Here is a 16,273-nt window from a genome sequence, read left to right on the forward strand (position 1 = left end):
TATGTTTTAATAATAAAATTAATATTCATTTATAAAATACATATCACATCAAAGGAAGGGAATAAGTAAACAAAATGTATCAAAAGCATACATTTTAAAAGTAAAGTAAATCATGATACTATTTTAGTGAACATTCTTTGAAATCACTGCTTCACAAAAGGCAAATAGATATAAATACAGATGTATGTGTATGTCTAGACTCTGGGGATAAAGCAGTGAAAAAGACAATCATACTACTTTCTTAAACTTAATTTAAGTCAGTGATGTAATTACTTAACAAATAATTAAATTATATCAATTAGTGTAAGTGCTCAAATGGAAAACACAACAGTTGTTTGCATCATTTACTTATTACTGAATAACAAATATCCTCCTAACTTTGTGGCCTCAACTAAGCATTTGTTAGTGGTCTTAAGTCTGATTAATTTGGACTGTTTTGATGTGAGCCAGGCTTAGCTGATCTTTATTGGGCTTGCTAATATGACTATGATAGGTGACTAGAGGTGATTGCTCTGGAATGGTCACAGTAGATGTTTGACATCTGGCCTGGTAACCACTGGCATACCAGATGTGACTAGACCACATGTCTTTTATCGTCCAGCAGGCTATGCTGGGCTTATTCACATGGTTCCAAGACTGTAAGGCTTCTTGGGGACTGTGCTCAAAACTAATACCCTATCATTTTCTGTATATTTTATTGGTCAAAGCAAGGTCAACTCAGATTCACAGGGTGGGGATAGGGACTATAACTACCAAGCAAGAAAGATCAGGTGACAGTATGAAATGTGTGGATACGAGGAGGCTTGGAGTATTAGGGCCATTTTTTTTTTTTTTTAAGCAATTTGTCACAATGAGAAAAATTGGACTCTATTCTAAAATGTTTGGACAATAGGATCTCTCAAATGAGATAATATTTGGCATAAATTTGAAACCAAAGGAGGCAACTATTCCACTGTCTTAGGAAAGAATACTTTAAATATAACAGCTTGTTCAGGAGATTAAAAGAAGAAAAGCGTTTGACAGCTTTGAGGAAGACAGAAGACCATTATGGGGGCTAGCAGACTTGGGAAAGGGAAGATGTCGTCACAGAGGGGCAGGGTCCTATCCAGGAGGATGTTATGGGCCTTGGATTTCAGTCTAAGTACTGTCAGGTCCATTAAAACACAATATGCTGGTTTCTGAAAATCACTGCACTATGCAAAATTATGCAATAAAAACAAGTAGGAGATCTGGTAGGTGCATTATGCTGGTCCCTACAGTAATATAGAAAATATGTGGGCCTATAAGTTCTTATTTGGAACTGAAGAGCTGATCTATCACTTGCTGGCAAGATCATAGTTTGTGAAATTAAATTATTATTCGTATGACTCTACATTGCTTTACTTGTTCATCTGATGAGCCTGCTGAATATGGAAGATAATGACTGGCAAACAGTAAGCCTTATTTTTCAGGTATATTTTATGAATTGGTATTGCCACGCAGCAGCCTACCCATCTGTCTCCTTCCTGCCCCTAAAGCAAGAAGAGTCTGTGAAACTGATCCTTTCAGGAACTTTGCTTCACCTTTGTGCTTGCACCTTATGTCTCCCTGTTTGGCCCTAAAAAGATGGCTGGTCAGCCAATGACAAGTAAGATTCCCCATGGGGGGCGGGGAGGTACAACTCAAGCCAGGCTCAGTCGAGTGGGGACCAACAGGAGAACCCAAGGGTTTCATAGAGGTGGGCACAGCCCCCCACCTTCCCCCGACTAAGGAGAGTCTCTGCCTCTGTGGTTGCATTCCTTCCCACAACCTGCAAGGAAAGTGATTCAATGGTGTGCTCTCCATGTATTCATATGCATATAGGTTTTGTCCCTTGGGGAAGTACATACATCCTGGGACTTACAGTTCAGATGCCTGCAGGCAAGTGTGATTGGCTTGAATCAGTTTCCTATTATGATGTATATAGGATTCACAGATCTTGAGATTGACAAGCTTTATCTTCTTTACTTCCCCCACCTAACTAATAAAACCTATGTGTAGGCCCGATTGGGGGCTTAGTCCTTGAAGCTGCAGACCCTTGGCCCTGCTTCACTCTATTCATGGCTACTGTCTTTTCTTAACCCTGCACCGCCCTCCTTGCTTCCCACAACCCTCCTTGCAAGGGTCGCAGCAAATTGGTTTAGCATATTACATTTTTAACTACTTGCTGACTTAATTAACTTATCTTTCTCTGATAGTTATAATGATGGACTGAGCCCATATGAGGATAAAGGAGCAATACAGGGGGTCAACATGTATACACGGAAAGCTTCCTGTCGTCTGACATCCAGTTAGTCTAAACTAGGACCTACCAATCCTAGTTCTTACTAATGATTTACATTTCTACTGCAAGTACCTTAACTAAAGCCAATATTCTTTCTCACTCACTAGAGTTATTCTTAAATATTCTCCTTACTTACACTTCTTTGTTGTTAATGTGTTATTGTGATGTGAACAAATAAAAAAAGTGAATTTTATGCATAACTTGGATGGTTTTCTACAAAGTGAACACACTTGGGGAAACACCACATAGGTCAATACACAGAACACTAGGGGGACCCCAAGAAGACTCTTTCAAGTATCCATCCAGTAATTAACTCCACCAAAGCTAACATTATCTTAGCTTCTATCTTATTAATTATACCTGTTTTTGACCTTTACATAAAGATAATCACAAAGAAATGTACTCTTTTGTACCTGGTTTCTTTTACTCAACATTATGTTTAGACGCCCATCCTTATTGTTGCATGTAGTAGTACTAGTTAATTCTCTTTTACTGCTTCACATTTCATTGTATGATGGTTCCTTGAAATAATTATCTATTTTACTGTTGGTACAGGTTTAATGCATTCATAGTTTTGGACTCCTATGTCTAATGCCTCTGTGAACTGGCTTGTACATTTCTGCTGGTGAACGTATGCATGCATTACTTGTGGATGTATACCTAGAAGAAATCAGGGGTTATGTACATATCCATCCTTAGTAGACAGTTCCATAGAGTTGTTCAAAATAGCTGTACCAGCTTACACTCCAAATAACATTAGATGAGACCTCCAGTTATGCCACATTCCTTCAACACTTGTCAGTTTGGTTCTTTGCCTTTGCCATTCTGCTGGGTGTAGAGTTATTATAAAGTGGTTTTAATTTCCATATCTCTGATAATTAATGATACTTGCAATCTTCATATGCTTATTTGCCATTTGAATATCTTCTTATATATAAAAAAACCTGTTCAAATCTTTTGCCATTTTTATACTGTATTCTCTGCCTTTTTCTTAGTGATTTATATATTCTTATATATTCTGGTTCAGAGTTATTTGTCAGATGAGTTACTTATCATCTTTGTGTTTATGTATATGCATGTGTTAATGTACAACTATATAATTACAAATACTCTATTTTACTCTTCAGGTTGCTTTCATATTGTTTTAATGGAATCTGTGATGAGCAGGTGTCAAGTCACTGGTTGTTATATAATCCAATCAGATAGGTTTTTTTTTTTTTTTTAAAGTTTAGGGTTTGTAGTTGTTTCCAGTGATGAAATTAGCTCAATATCAGTTACTCCAGTTTTACTAGAAATAGACTATCTATGTGTATATATACATGTAGATATTTATTATATACAATTATTGTATATCTATCTATTTATTTACCACTTTAGATTATACAATTTATTTGATTATAGTATACTTATATTGTTGTGTAATCATTACCACAAATTCCAGATCAACTCATCAACCTTTATAAAATTCCGTATTTATTAAGCAGTCATGTCTCATTCTTCCTCCACCATGTTTGTATTTATAGTAGCTTTATCGATAAGTCAAAATTTGGAAGCAACTAAAATGCACTTCAGTAGGTGAATGAGTAAATAAACTATGGTGCATCCAGACATTGGAATATTATTTAAGAAGAAATTAGCTATCAAAAATGAAAAGATATGGTGGCACCTTAAATATGTATTATTAAATGAAAGAAGTCAATCTTAAAGTCTACATACTTTATGATTTTAACTAGATGACATCCTGAAAAAGACAATACTATGGAGATAGTAAAAAGATCAGAGATACCAGGAGTTTGAGGGGATGGGAGATGAACATGTAAAGTACAGGGGTTTTTAGGTCAGTAAAACTACTCTGTAAAATACTATAATGGTGGATACATGTTATTATACATTTTTCAAAACTCGTAGATTGCACAACATAAAAAGTAAAGCCTAATGGAAATACAGATTTTGGCTGATAATGATGTCACCACGTTGGTTTATCAATTGTATCAAATGTACCACATTGGAATGTTGCTGCTGATGAAGGCTGTGTATATGGGAGAAATGCAGAAACTCTCTATTTTCCATTCAATTTTGTTGTAACCTTAAAATGTTATTAAAAATACAGCCCATTCATAAATTTAAATTAAAATAAAACCTTGGAAATTTTTGCAAAATAATCATAACAGAAAGAATACAATCAATATTTATTAAGCCAGTAACAATGAAAAACAAAACAAAACAAAAATAGCACATCGAAGTCCACATTAAAAATAAAAGAGAGAGAAAATAAAGTATATTCATTATTAATACATCATTTATGAATAGACTATAGTTTTAAAATACAGAGTCTGCATAGTGGGTTAGAAATTACTTCCAGCTATACATTTTAATAAGAAAAATACAACAAATATATAAAGGAGAGTTGTGAAAATATGGTTAAAGTAAAGAGATGAACAGAGATTTCAGAAACTGGGAAAAAACCTGAGTAGCAATATAATAGCAAGAATGTAGGACTTAAGGTGAAAGCATTAAGTAGGAAAGTGGGACCCAGGAAGACATTATGTAACAATAAAAGGTATAATTTAGGAAAAAAGTATAAAAGCCATAAATCTTTTTATATATAACAACAATAGCAGTAACACATAAAAAGGAAATATCCCTTTAAATACATTAAGGATCTGACAAAAAAGTAATTATAGGTGGTGATTTTTTAAAATACCACTTCTAGAATGTGACAAAGCCAGTTAAAATTAAAATAACAGCAAGGATATAAATAATAAAATCAACCTCAGTCCTTTGGAGTCCACTGCTTCTGACTATACCAAATGCTACCTTTTCCTGACACTTTTTCTAGTTCCCTATTGCTCTCCCTTACTCACCAAGTAGTTCAGCACCTAAATCACTCTCTTTTACTCTATCATCAGTCTTATCATGATTATTAATAATTTCAAAGTCTGTAATGCTTGATACACTATCTGGGATTCTGATTTTGTTGATTATATCACTTCCAAAGTAGTGACCTCTATGTCATCTCAAGTACTTACCCCTGTGGGTGCTATACCTTACCATCACCAAAAAAATCACACTGCCTCCATTATCTTGACTGGGAGCATCCTACTGTCTCACAAACCCCCACTTTCTTTACATGTAGTACTGGTATTTTTGTAGATCAAATATAAAACTCTTTTACACCGTTAACGCCCTCAAACCTTTGATCTCAACTTTTTCACTGTCCATCATCTGTTTCCAGTTCTCAATATCCTACTCATCCAAATTATATTCCATAAAGAAAATTATAGTCACTTTCCTACAAATACTCTCAAATTTTTCCATCTTTCCCTCAGTCTTAGTCACTTGGGAAAATCTCATTCATTGAAAATAGCAACTTCTGTGATTATTTAAACCTTTAACTTCTGCCTAGCTACTACAAAAACAGATAATCATGGATGGAGAAAACAAACAAATATGTTTTAATTCTTACTATGCCCAGGCATTGTTCTAAGTGCTTTCATTATACATGTGAACTCATTTAGTGATATCAAAAAAGCATAAAATATTCAGAATTATCATCCAGTGCCATCTGAACTCTAAATATAAATATAAATGTACGAAGTAAAATATCTGTACCATCAAAGTATCTAGGTATCCATTAAATGGTATCAAATGTACAAACATAATTTTTTAAAATGAAGAATTTGCATTATGTTTTAACAATGGTGGTATAATATATGGATACTTTTTTGCATATTAATTTGTAAAGTAACAATTCATGACAGATATGATGGATAGTCTAGGTCAATTGCTACTAAAATACCCTATAAAAATAGTATTTATTTTAGGAATGAAAGCACCAAGTAATATATTAATATAATGCATTATATCAATAAAAAGGACAGAAGGTATTTACTGATATAATATATGCTAGGAAAAAAAATCACCTGATAAAATTCAACCTTATTAAATTGGTAGAGATATAACCCCATTTTTTATAACCCTATTTTATATTGCAAATGCACTACATTTTCTCCTACTTATGATAAATATGGAAGTAAAATAGTTTTGAAGCAACAGTATAAATATGGCTAAATATTTAATAAAAGCCTATTTATAAAGGTAAATTATACTAAAAGTATTATGTTAAATTTTAGGAACAAGAGAGGATACTTCTTATTACTATTATATTTCAACATTGCTCAACTGTTTCTAGGTAATAAATTCTAGAAAATGAAATTGGCAGATATTCATAAAAGAAGAGTTCTAATTATCCTTATTTGGAAATAATATGAGCATCAATATAATAAAACATCCTACTATTAGGTTAATTTGATAAGGTAACAGCAATAAGAAAATGTTTCCATAGTAGTCATTATCGGTAAAAATAAAAATTTAAAATATATTCCATTCACAATAGTGTCAAAAACTATCAAACATCTAGAAGTCACTTAACAAGAAAGAAATAGGACTTATATGAGATAAAATATAAAATATTTTAGGGTATAAGACTAAACTAATGGAAAGAGTTAACATAGTCCTCTGTAACAGATTGCTAGATAAATCCTAGCAAATTTACTGTATACTATGCAGCTCTTAAAGGCAATAAGTCACATCTATATCAGTTGTCCTGGATTTATTTCTATGGAATTCAAGTTGAAAAGTATGTTGGAGAAATTCTATTATTTTTGTAAAAGCCAAATATGTAAAGTGGTATTAATTTTTAAAAACAAATGATGATCATTTTCATGTACGAAGGAAGGACAAAGGGAGGGAGGAAGGGAGGTAAGGAGGGAGAGAAGGAAGGAGGAAGGAAGGAACGAAGGAAGGAAGAAAGGGAGAGAGGGAGGGTGGGAGGGAGGGAAGGAGGGAGGGAGGGAGGGAGGGAGGGAGGGAGGGAGGGAGGGAGGGAGGGAGGAAAGAAGGGAGAACCTTATCCTTAAAATACTAGGAATTTGCACATATTTGCATCAGCATGGGCAAAGGTCTGCAAGGATAAACCACAAGCTTCAGAAACTTGTTTACCCAAGGAAATATAAAACAGATAAAGAGAAAAGAATATCATTTAAAATAAAAATAAAAATTATGTATAATTACAATACAGTTATCAAGTTAATAATTCAGGCAAATGTTTTTGTGGAATGTGTTTTCAGGTTTACCTGAGGATGTAATTTTGATTTCCTTTGCCTTTCTCTTTTGCATTATCCTTTAGTCAGCCTTGTCCACTTTGGATCCCATGCTCACACATTTTGATCTGATTGCCTCCCATGAGGAATAATATCATCATTCAAAATAATTCTCAATTTCCTGGCTCAGTTTGTCAAAGTTCAAGCTTTTGTGCAGTTTTCTGCTTCAATAGCCCCAAAACAATCATCTCCATTGCTGTTACTATAGCTTTTTATGTTACAATTTGCTGTTTCATAAATGTGTGAAATACAAAAGGAAACTAGAGTTATTATGGTTTCTTTTGAGAATAAGTTCCATGAAATATTTTGCAATTATAAATCCCCTTCCAAGCAAAGCTCCAAAACAAAAGGAACCCAGGAATGCAATACGTCATGATGCCCCTCAGCCACAGCTAGCATATTTCTGTTTCCTGTCTTCCGCAGGTGAAGCTCATGAATAATGAAAAGTTTCAGCATTCAACAATATTATCCTGCATTCATCATTACAACTGAATAATAGGAATTTTATCTTTCTTTTGATCTTGTTTAGTTATAAGGTTTCCGACTTCTACATAAGTATCAGCTTCAGAAACCAGGGAATAATTCCAATCCCATTAATTTTTACTGTTAACCTCTGGAATTTTCCCCAGTACCATATCATCTCTTTTAAAATTGGGAACTGAAGACACTAGCAACAATGCAATTGTATCTCTTTTTCGATTTCTTTATTGTATCCAAAATTTAAACCACCTTTTTATTTCCCCCAGGTTTCCTTTTCATATTTTCTGATCCTTTTTTGTTTGTTTTGGATCAAATTTTCTAAAATGACAAATTAATTTATTTTCTTTTAAAATTTTCATTCCACTCAATCTATGCTTACTTTTCTAACCTGCATTTTCCTTTTCCTTTGAGTTCCTTGCCCTATTGCATTATTTTCAGAACATCATTACGTAGAAAGGGTTGAGATCATGGCCCATCTTCTGTGAAACAATTATGTTTAAATCTATAATAGACCCATGAAATTTGCAGCAAACTCTTAATGACTTGAGTCTTAACCAACTTGAGGTCCTTGTTTGGTAGCACAATTATGAATTGTCTGAGTACTATTTTATAGCACATGTGATAGATTTAGATATTGTTCAAAATACTCACTTCCCCTCCTTACACAACAATTATAATTTCCTGCTCCACTGATGTCAAACTTGTCCATATGACTTGCTTTGGCATGTAAAATATGAAAAAGTAACTTATTCTACTTCCTGGACAAAGTTTTAACAGTCATGTTTTCTTTTTCTCTACTGTATTACCAGGACACCCTAGATAGGGCTCAGCTTTTTCCTGGGTACCGGTTAAGAAGATTTATAGCAGACCTGTTATGTGACTTAAGAAGGGCATGTCATATGAGCAAGAAATATAAAAATGTTTTATTGTGAGTCACTGAGATTTGGAAGCTGTTTACTACTGCAGAAGACCTTAAGTTGATTGACACAGTAGTCTTCTCTGTATGCAAAATTATTTTGGTGTTTATTATAATCCTGAATTTGAAAACCATCAGAATCTTTCAACATCCTTTTATTTTAGAGGGATACAAGCATTGCAAAACTCAATAATCAAAGCCAGATTGATTCTAACAGACTACCATTTCTAAAAAATTGGACTGATAATTCACAAAGTGTTACTCTTGCTAGTTTAATACATTAGAGTCCTTTATCAAGGAAACTAGTAGACTTCTTGCCTCAATTTGTCTCCTTATATAGTCTTGGTAAATAAATGGCTTGCATTTTTGTTTTTTTCTGACTTGTCTTGCCATTGCTATTTGTTCGATTCAGGGAGAACAAATAAATATATCTATACACTGAAATTAATGTATTTTACCTGCCCAAATATTTTAGATATAGCTGCCAACACATAGGTGATGTTCCTGAGGTCCTGTTTTTAACATTATAAGTACGTACTCATCTTTTTGGTGTGTATTTATGTAAAAGTGTTCCAAACAGCGGCTAAGAGTCTCAAATGCATTATCTCATTTTATGATTACAACAACTCTATTAGTTTGTTGTTTTTTGACTATTACCTCTCAGCTCTAAATCAACCTTTCTCTCTTCTGTGAAATCTGAGGCTGGAACTTTAAAAACTGCATGCCCTAATTTCTTTGCTAGCAGCTTCTTCAGTTTGTGTGATGTTATTTTTCAATCCTGGCACTTTTTCTATACTTTTTAACACAAATCTATTTTTTTTTTATTTAAAATAATTTCTTATGAAAAATAGTAACAACAAAAATCTTGTGTATACTTCTTTGCTTTGTTTCACATATTTTTGTTTCTTTATTATTATTTGCCTGACTTCTGTGAAAGAATTATTTTGGTATTCTCTTTACCTACTGTGTTAACTTGTGTTATACCTTTAGTGGTTATCCTAGTGATTTACAATATATATACTTATTACAAACTTCCTTAAATTAGCGTTTTTGCCACATCACAGAAAACACAAAAACGTAATAATACTTTTAAGTCTATTATCCCACTTCTGCTCTTTGTGCTATTGTTTTTACATAGTTTACTTCGACAGATGTTATAAACATCTTATGACATATTATTATTGCTCTGCAAAATCACTGTTCTTTAATATTTACACACACATAGCCCTCTCTCCCATGGTGTTTTTAATAGTCTCCTAGTGATCCATTCTTCTCTCTGTTACAATATCCCTTCATCCAGGGGGAAATCTAATTCATTCTAAAACCACTCATGCTTCCTGTGGTTTTCCCTAAATAATCATAAGCAAAGTAATGATAACAATTGGGAAATAAAAATATTCTTTACTTTCAATCAGATTTCAGTAATCTCGGAACAATGCCCTCAAGTCCACTGGGTTGAAGAATAACAAGGAACATGGCCTAAGTTAAGTTGCTCCCTTCTTCCTAAATGCTTTCACTAGATAATTACCAGAAGGCAAACATCTTGTGCATTCAAGGCAAGAGAAGTGGGTAAAAGCAAAAGACAGAAGCCAATTTAGGGAAGCAGACTTGATCCAAACAAGTTAAATATCATTCTATCTTTTCATGGAAATTTGAATTTTAAATGAAGTCACTCAAGAATGCAAGAAGATAAATCATCCTGATGGCAATGCCTTAGGTCTAGAGACACACTAAGGAGTTCCTGCTGCTGAGATCACCATTGTGGCTTTGTTACTTATCCTTCCTGTATCTGCCTGTTAGGCGATTCCTTTTATTATTTCAGCCACCTTTATCCCTTCAAGAAATTGATTCTTCTTTCTATTTAATTAAATAGGGTTAGTTTATGTTGGTTATAACAAAAATCCTATTTGATAAAGTAGGGAAAGATTCAAACATTCTTAATTGATTGGCTAAATGCAATGTTGAATCATTCTATACTACATTTAATACCATAAAAGTTTATGTAGCTAGTCCAATTATCCCTGATTCCTAACATATTAAAGGTAGAGCTTTCATTTATTTTTGTAGGAGTGCTTCAGATCTGCCTTTCCCTTATATTACAGTGATGAAATTTTCTTCTCAGGCAGAATTTCCTGCTATACACTACACCCCGAAAGGTACATTAGGTCTGGAAATTATCTGGTTCTAGAAAATTTGATATAATTGTTCATGAACTAACTGGCAAGAAGCTTATGATAAGCAAATGCACGAGCATGTGCGTTTGTGAGAGAGAGAGAGAGAGAGAGAGAAAGATATTTACATTTCATCTGGGAGAGTGATTCGATTATTGAGATATTTTATCTTCTATAATAATCATTTTTTATAATGGATATATTCCCAGAAAATCATCCTAATACTTGAGAAAAAAATATCCATTTGAATGAGAGACAAAGGTAATTTTTGTGAATTTGCTATAAGCAGGCTTTCATGTATCAGCTGTACAAAAGTGAATAGAACAGAGAGATAATCTAGAAACATGGCTATTTCAGTTAGAAGATGGTAATTTGCAGAAGATAACTAAGAGTTTTGAAAATATACAATGTGAACAACCTCAGTAAAAAAGTATCCACTTGAAAGTACTCCTAAGCCAAACCCTTTTGTATTTTAATGTAATTTTTAATGTAATTTTATTTGCCTGTGAAAAATTAAAATAGCAGAAATTTTGGTCATTTTTTTTAAATGATAAAAAAACATGAAATTATTAGGAGATTTTCTGAGTTATCTGAATGAATGCTATATATTTAAAATGTCAAATTAATATTAACATATTATATATGATATTTAAAATAACATGTATCATACTTATCATATACTGATAATTTATTCCTGCTCAGAAAACTTACTGAGTGTTCACTACATTTAAGGCACATTACCAAACAATTCAGGGGTTTCAGTAATGAGAAGGAAAGGTGGTCAAGAACAGGTGAGCATCTCCCCCTTATCACTTTCTATGTGCCCTTTTACTGTAATGTAGAGTGCAGCACCTCTGTTTTATAGAGGAAGAAACTAACATTCAAATGGTAAATATTTTAAGTTTTAAAACTTGAAAGTAATAGGGCAGAAATTTGGATTTAGGTTTATTTGATTCTAAAGCCGGTGTTCTCTCCATTATACTATGCTGATTCAAGAAAATATTAAGACTGTGATCTCAAAGAATTTAGGCTTAGTCAGAGAAGAAAGAAAAGAACAAAAGGAGTTAATGATAACAGTCCTCACATATCTGGGAGAAAGAGAGAAAAGAGAATGTTGCTTCACTGGTGGAAACAATCACGTCTTTGTGTTTATTCCATGGAAAGTTGTTCTGAAGGTTGAGGGGAGGGTACATGTCTAAAGTGACTGGAGCAACAAAGCAGAACTAAGGCAAGTCAAGCTTTCAGGACTGCAGGGAGAGCGTAGTTGATGATGCTGAAGAGTACATTTTGGGTGTTTTTTAAAAATAATATCAGGATGAGTAACTTGACCCTTTACAAGTTTGAATCAACTGAAATTAAACTAATGCTCTCAAAGCATTGTATGGAATAAAGTGGAACAGATCACAAGAAAAGTATTGTAAAACAAAACATAACATAAAACACAATCTTTAAAAATTCAAAAGTTTTGAGCATCTAATATATATCACTCTCCCAGGTATCTTTTCTATTTTAATCCAAGCAAAGTGCATCTTATAGATGTGGAAACTGAGGTTCAATAGCTAAGGAATGCCACAGGCACATTGCGTTAACTTCCAGAGCCAAGTTTTAAACTTAAGCTAGTCTGATTTCAAAGCCATTGTTCTTCCCAGTATTCCTTGTCACCGTTTTCATTACTTCAGTAAATACAGGAAAATAATCTCAGTACACTGGCACTGATGAAAAGTAGTTTCATTGGGAAGAATGTGACTGAGTATTAACAGAGTACGCAGTCTTAAAAATCTCAAGGTGACGAGAAAGAAAAGAAGCATCTTAGGCCAATGTCAGGACCTGATGTAATGGATTTGGTTGTTGTGTTGATTTTAGGAGTATGGAAAACTGAGACATATAATCTTCCAATTTGGTTGGGCTCAAAGATGCAAATAATTCAAAACAAATTAGAATAGGGTTTTTGCTGAAAATAATACCAGTTAACATTTATTGTAATATGCTCTGTACCAGGCACTGATCAAATAACTTTATATCTATTATTTGCTAGTTTTCCAAATAATTTTATAAATGGACTATTATTACATACATTTAACAGTTGTGGAAATGAGCACAGTGCGATGAAATGATGTTCAGAAAGTCATAAAGCAGCATTCCCACGCAAGCAACCTGACTCCAGAATCAACAGAACCAACCACCCCACTGCCTGACACTCTATTACAAAGATCTGAAACTCAGATTATCTGACAAAGACATATTTCAGTAGAGGTAATCTGTAAATTAGAAGTGTCTCTAGAAACTTCTGATCTTTGCCTTTAGGAAAAAAATTTAATGAATTTGTTCCAATGTTCTAGGGTCTGGAACTACAATGACAAGAGAGAGGACAGTTCTGTTATGTCTCTTGGTGGCCTCACATTTTGCCCAGGATTCAAGGTATCTGTTCAATTAAGTGCTTTATTGTGTAACCCAATAAATTGGAAATTTGGAATTTGGCATTCTACATACACTATAGTTCATCAACACCTCCTATAAATCATGTTCTGAGTGGTAATGAATGCCACGGTTTCTGCTGTGCTATCAGGAAGTAAATAATGCATAGCCAGATGAATTGTGATTCAGCTGAATATACCAAATGAAATAAACATTTTCAAATTTACTTTGTCCTCTTGTAATTGTATCTCTGGGTGGATAAATTTGCTCTTCACTTTATCCAGCATCCTTACATATGTAGGACTTTCTAAGCAGGTAGTTTATATCAGAAAACAAATGACCTTTTAGAAGCATGGAAATATACAGAGGGTGTAAAAAAAAATGTATGCACATTTTAAGAAAGGATAAAACTGTATTAAAATTGTAATACTCGACATATACCGATAACAAAAGATGAATACAAGTCACGCTTGACTTCTGCAATTACAAGAGGTGCTCAAAGTGGTTACCATCAGTGTCATTTTAATACAGTTTTTTCCTTTCTTAAAATGTGTATACATTTTTTTTTAGCACCCTCTATATTTACAACTACAGGTGTAAGTAGGGGATGAGGACAGTTAATTAAATGACAATCAGAAGTGTTACAAATTGTGTATGAAGTTGTGTGCAACTGGAAACACAAATTGAGCAAAAATTATACTGAATGTGAAAAGAAAACAAAGATAAAAGGGAAAATGGTGTTCCTTATTTAAAAAGTAGTCCATTCCTGTCTTATTCATAGGACATAGATGGCGAATAATACTGTAAAAGTCTGTAAGGGAAAGTTAGATGAAGTTACGTGTGAATGAATCTATATAGATCAAACCTCAAAATTATGAATTATCTCTATGCAGAAGAATAAATAGTCCCTGGCTTGTGAAGGACATAAGCCCCAGTGAAAAATATCCTCCCGGTTTTTGTTCTAATAAAACAAAAGGATTATTGCTTGAGAGATTCCGGAGGCTTTCAGTCTTGTTCAGAGAAGGTCGCTTTACCAGAGAAGGTCACTTACAGGGCCTGATATTTATCTTTCTAGTGATATCCCCTGGCTCACAGCCAGGAGGGTGGGAAGGGGACACAACAGATTCATCGCGACAGCATTTTCTCTTAGGGTGAGTTTCTGTATAAACCCAGGACCAGAGATCTGAGTATCCCAAGTCTCTCCCAACATTTTCTAGAAGGGTTGCCTAGATCATCCCTTTCTCCAGCGTCACAAGCTTGTCCTGTAACTCACAATGCCCCCACTTTTTCCGGTTTTTAGCTGCTCTGAGTTTTGTCTGTATACTACTTTTGTGTGATCTTTTGTGACTCAGCTATTTCCAGTGTTTAATTTCTCCCTTTACAGTCATTTCACCATTTAGTGGGTGATTCAGAAAATTGCCCTGAGCAAGTGAAGGAATCTCGTTGCTATAAACTGGAATGCATAAGACCTAAGAAGGTACTGGTTTGGAATATAAGGGGAGAGATGAAGTTCAGTTAGAACATGTTAAACTGGATATTTCTATTAGATATTGAAATGAAAGTATCAAATAGGCAATTGTGTGTGTGCGTGTGTTTATATACATATGTGTGTGTATATATATATATATGTATATATATTTATCTTTACTTTAGTAGAAGTTCTGGGCTGAGGTTACACATTGAGCAGTCATAAGCATAAATGAATTTAAAATCATGCTCCTGGATAGGCTCACCAAGAGTGTGAGTGTAAATAGAAGAAAGAAGAGGTATGAAGACATAGCACTACGACCTTCTAATATTCAGAGGTTTGAGAGATAAAAGAGGTACCAATAAAAAAATATTGAGAAAGCATAGAACATATGGTCTCCCAAACATGAAATGAAGTTTTTTAAGGAGGAGAGGTTAATTGATTCTGTATAATGCTGTGTGGATAGGTCAAGTGACGTGGGTACTAAGAAATGACAATACAGTTTTACCATTTCAAGGTCATTGGTGACATTGAGAAAAGCAGTTTCAGTGGTTTGGTGAGATCTAAAACCTAACTGAGTGAACTTAAGAGAATTTAAAGGAAGAAAGGTTGGAAACAGTGAATATATACAATTCTTTCAAGAAGCTTTCCTATAAAATGTAGTAGAAAATAAGTAGGGGAAGTACTTGGATGGGGAAGAGGGATCAAGACTCAGACATGCATAAAGTGGTTCACAACATGTTTATAATATAAGACCTTAAAATATAATATATTCATCTCAATATTTTGAAAAAATAGAAGGGCAGTATTGATGAACTGTTTGTATCACACAGTGGTAACTTCATGATCTTGTGGCAAAGTCTTTTAAAGAGTTATTGAATACATAATGAATTATGCATTTTTAAATTTGCTGACATTTTTTCCAATGACAATAATTGTCAGCAATTTGCTATATAGCAGTAGTTTAATGAACACAATGTGTCCCAGGGTCAAGGTGACATTTGAACAATAAATGAGAAAGTAACTGCTTTTTGAAATTACTCCAAGGGTGAGTGCAGGCCTCCCCTTATTATACGATACTCATGGATAGCAGTTTTAAACACTTAACAGAGTTTTACTAAAGACATGTGACTATCAAAAGAGAAGAACAAAATAGTAAACAGTTATAATTGCTACATGTGGCTTATATTTGATCCAAGAGCCCAGTCTTTTACCTCTTGGTTCCCAGAAATCCTAAAACTTAGATAGCTTCCTTCATCCCACACACTCCCCATTGAAAATCTTCCAGGTCTTTCTACTTTTTGGAGTCCCCCTGGGACAAAATTATCAAAGACCCAAAGATGGAAAAAACTTATCCCT

Source organism: Rhinolophus sinicus, linkage group LG01, assembly GCF_036562045.2.
Source record: "Rhinolophus sinicus isolate RSC01 linkage group LG01, ASM3656204v1, whole genome shotgun sequence".
In the NCBI taxonomy this organism is placed as follows: Eukaryota; Metazoa; Chordata; class Mammalia; order Chiroptera; family Rhinolophidae; genus Rhinolophus; species Rhinolophus sinicus.